Source organism: Oncorhynchus keta, chromosome 20, assembly GCF_023373465.1.
Source record: "Oncorhynchus keta strain PuntledgeMale-10-30-2019 chromosome 20, Oket_V2, whole genome shotgun sequence".
Taxonomy (NCBI): Eukaryota; Metazoa; Chordata; class Actinopteri; order Salmoniformes; family Salmonidae; genus Oncorhynchus; species Oncorhynchus keta.
Genome location: NC_068440.1, coordinates 46,041,480 through 46,046,479, shown reverse-complemented (window position 1 = coordinate 46,046,479; position 5,000 = coordinate 46,041,480).

The window sequence follows — 5,000 nt, the reverse complement described above, 5'->3', positions numbered from 1 at the left end:
GTAGGTATATCTAAATGTGTACACTATATCTAAGTGTGACAGCTGTAGGTATATCTAAATGTGTTACAGTTGTAGGTATATCTAAATGTGTTACAGCTGTAGGTATATCTAAATGTGTTACTTAAGTTGTAGGTATATCTAAATGTGTTACAGTTGTAGGTATATCCAAAACAGTTGTAGGTATATCTAAATGTGTTACAGCTGTAGGTATATCTAAATGTGTTACAGCTGTAGGTATATCTAAATGTGTTACAGTTGTAGGTATATCTAAATGTGTTACAGCTGTAGGTATATCTAAATGTGTTACAGGTATATCTAAATGTGTTACTTAACAGCTGTAGGTATATCTAAATGTGTTACAGTTGTAGGTATATCTAAATGTGTTACAGCTGTATTCATATCTAAATGTGTTACAGCTGTAGGTATATCTAAATGTGTTACAGCTGTAGGTATATCTAAATGTGTTACAGTTGTAGGTATATCTAAATGTGTTACAGTTGTAGGTATATCTAAACCCTTAACAGGACATAAACGTGTTACAGCTGTAGGTATATCTAAATGTGTTACAGCTGTAGGTATATCTAAATGTGTTACAGCTGTAGGTATATCTAAATGTTACAGTTGTAGGTATATCTAAATGTGTTACAGCTGTAGGTATATCTAAACGTGTTACAGTTGTAGGTATATCTAAATGTGTTACAGCTGTAGGTATATCTAAATTACCACAGCTGTAGGTATATCTAAACGTGTTACAGCTGTAGGTATATCTAAATGTGTTACAGCTGCAGGCATATTAAATGTGTAACAGCTGTAGGTATATCTAAATGTGTTACAGTTGTAGGTATATCTAAATGTGTTACAGCTGTAGGTATATCTAAACGTGTCACAGTTGAGGTATATCCAAATGTTAACAGTTGTAGGTATATCTAAATGTGTTACAGCTGTAGGTATATCTAAATGTGTTACAGCTGTAGGTATATCAAACAACCCTTAACAGGTATATCTAAATGTGTTACAGCTGTAGGTATATCTAAATGTGTTACAGCTGTAGGTATATCTAAATGTATTCAGTTGTAGGTATATCTAAATGTGTTACAGCTTAGGTATATCTAAATGTGTTACAGCTGTAGGTATATCTAAATGTGTTACAGCTGTAGGTATATCTAAATGTGTTACAGTTGTAGGTATATCTAAATGTGTTACAGTTGTAGGTATATCTAAATGTGTTACAGCTGTAGGTATATCTAAACGTGTTACAGTTGTAGGTATATCTAAATGTGTTACAGTTGTAGGTATATCTAAATGTGTTACAGTTGTAGGTATATCTAAATGTGTTACAGTTGTAGGTATATCTAAATGTGTTACAGTTGTAGGTATATCTAAATGTGTTACAGCTGTAGGTATATCTAAATGTGTTACAGTTGTAGGTATATCTACGTGTGTTACAGTTGTAGGTATATCTAAATGTGTTACAGTTGTAGGTATATCCAAATGTGTTACAGCTGTAGGTATATCTAAATGTGTCACTTACAGCTGTAGGTATATCTAAATGTGTTACAGTTGTAGGTATATCTAAATGTGTTACAGTTGTAGGTATATCCAAATGTGTTACAGCTGTAGGTATATCTAAATGTGTTACAGTTGTAGGTATATCTAAATGTGTTACAGTTGTAGGTATATCTAAATGTGTTACAGCTTAGGTATATCTAAATGTGTTACAGCTGTAGGTATATGTTACAGCAGGTATATCTAAATGTGTTACTTACAGCTGTAGGTATATCTAAATGTGTTACAGTTGTAGGTATATCTAAATGTGTTACAGCTGTAGGTATATCTAAAATGTGTTACTTACAGCTGTAGGTATATCTCACAGTTGTAGGTATATCTAAATGTGTTACAGCTGTAGGTATATCTAAATGTGTTACAGCTGTAGGTATATCTAAATGTTACAGTTGTAGTGTATATCTAAACGTGTTACAGTTGTAGGTATATCCAAATGTAGGTATATCTTACAGTTGTAGGTATATCTAAATGTGTTACAGCTGTAGGTATATCCAAACGTGTTACAGCTGCAGGTATATATCTAAATGCCACAGTTGTAGGTATATCTAAACGTGTTACAGTTGTAGGTATATCTAAACGTGTACAGTTGCAGGTATATCCAAACGTGTTATAGTTGTAGGTATATCTAAACCCAGACAGCACAGCTGGAGGTATATCTAAACGTGCGCACAGCAGGTATCTCTAAACGTGTCATTACAGTTGTAGGTATATATAAACGTGTTACAGTTGTAGGTATATATAAATGTGTTACAGTTGTAGGTATATCTAAAACGTCACAGTAAGTATATTCAAACCCAGGAGTTACAGTTGTATATATCTAAACGTTTACACAATCAGTATATCCAAATGTGTCAGCTGTAGTAGGTATATCTAAAATAGGTATAATAGGCTATCTAAATGTCTTACAGCTGTGAGGTATATCTAAATGTCTTACAGTTGTAGGTATATATAAATGTGGTTTACAGTTCTAGCCAGTATATAAACGTGTTACAGTTGTAGGTATATCTAAATGTGTTACAGTTGTAGGTATATATAAATGTGTTACAGTTGTAGGTATATATAAATGTTTCAGTTGTAGGTATATCTAAATGTGTTACAGCTGTAGGTATATCTAAATGTGTTACAGTTGTAGGTATATCTAAATGTTACAGCTGTAGGTATATCTAAATGTGTTACAGTTGTAGGTATATCTAAATGTGTTACAGCTGTAGGTATATCTAAATGTACAGTAGGTATATCTAAATGTGTTACAGCTGTAGGTATATCTAAATGTGTTACAGTTGTAGGTATATCTAAATGTGTTACAGTTGTAGGTATATCTAAATGTGTCACTTACAGTTGTAGGTATATCTAAATGTGTCACTTACAGCTGTAGGTATATCTAAATGTGTTACAGTTGTAGGTATATCTAAATGTGTTACAGCTGTAGGTATATCTAAATGTGTTACATTTAGGTATATCTAAATGTGTTACAGCTGTAGGTATATCTAAATGTGTTGCCAGTCTAGGTATATCTAAATGTGTTACAGTTGCAGGTTAATATCTAAACTTACAGTTGTAGGTATATCTAAATGTGTTACAGCTGTAGGTATATCTAAATGTGTTACAGCTGTAGGTATATCTAAATGTGTCAGCTTAGGTATATCTAAATGTGTTACAGCCGTAGGTATATCTAAAGTTCTTAGGTATATCTAAATGTGTTACAGCTGTAGGTATATCTAAATGTGTTACAGTTGTAGGTATATCTAAATGTGTTACAGTTGTAGGTATATCTGTGTTACAGTTGTATATCTAAATGTGTTACAGCTGTAGGTATATCTAAATGTGTTACAGCTGTAGGTATATCTAAATGTGTTACAGCTGTAGGTATATAAATGTGTTACAGTTGTAGGTATATCTAAATGTGTTACAGCTGTAGGTATATCTAAATGTGTTACAGTTGTAGGTATATCTAAATGTGTTACAGTTGTAGGTATATCTAAATGTGTTACAGCTGTAGGTATATCTAAATGTGTTACAGCTGTAGGTATATCTAAATTGTTACAGTTGTAGGTATATCTAAATGTGTTACAGTTGTAGGTATATCTAAATGTGTTGGCAGTTGTAGGTATATCTAAATGTGTTACAGCTGTAGGTATATCTAAATGTGTTACAGTTGTAGGTATATCTAAATGTGTTACAGTTGTAGGTATATCTAAATGTGTTACAGCTGTAGGTATATCTAAATGTGTTACTTACAGTTGTAGGTATATCTAAATGTGTTACAGTTGTAGGTATATCTAAATGTGTTACAGCTGTAGGTATATCTAAATGTGTTACAGTTGTAGGTATATATAAATGTGTTACAGCTGTAGGTATATCTAAATGTTACAGCTGTAGGTATATCTAAATGTGTTACAGTTGTAGGTATATCTAAATGTGTTACAGTTGTAGGTATATCTAAATGTGTTACAGCTGTAGGTATATCTAAATGTGTTACAGCTGTAGGTATATCTAAATGTGTTACAGTTGTAGGTATATCTAAATGTGTTACAGTTGTAGGTATATCTAAATGTGTTACAGCTGTAGGTATATCTAAATGTGTTACAGCTGTAGGTATATCTAAATGTGTTACAGTTGTAGGTATATCTAAATGTGTTACAGTTGTAGGTATATCTAAATGTGTTACAGCTGTAGGTATATCTAAATGTGTTACTTACAGTTGTAGGTATATCTAAATGTGTTACAGTTGTAGGTATATCTAAATGTGTTACAGTTGTAGGTATATCTAAATGTGTTACTTACAGCTGTAGGTATATCTAAATGTGTTACAGCTGTAGGTATATCTAAATGTGTTACAGTTGTAGGTATATCTAAATGTGTCACTTACAGCTGTAGGTATATCTAAATGTGTTACAGCTGTAGGTATATCTAAATGTATTACAGTTGTAGGTATATCTAAATGTGTTACAGCTGTAGGTATATCTAAATGTGTTACAGTTGTATGTATATCTAAATGTGTTACAGTTGTAGGTATATCTAAATGTGTTACAGTTGTAGGTATATCTAAATGTGTTACAGTTGTAGGTATATCTAAATGTGTTACAGTTGTAGGTATATCTAAATGTATCTAAATTCTGCCAGTCAATAATTGGTTGGGTTAATTCTTCCAGTCTATTATTGGTTGGGTTAATTCTGCCAGTCTATTATTGGTTGGGTTAATTCTTCCAGTCTATTATTGGTTGGGTTAATTCTGCCAGTCTATAATTGGTTGGGTTAATTCTACCATTCTATTATTGGTTGGGTTAATTCTGCCAGTCTATAATTGGTTGGGTTAATTCTACCAGTCTATAATTGGTTGGGTTAATTCTGCCAGTCTATAATTGGTTGGGTTAATTCTGCCAGTCTATAATTGGTTGGGTTAATTCTGCCAGTCTATAATTGGTTGGGTTAATTCT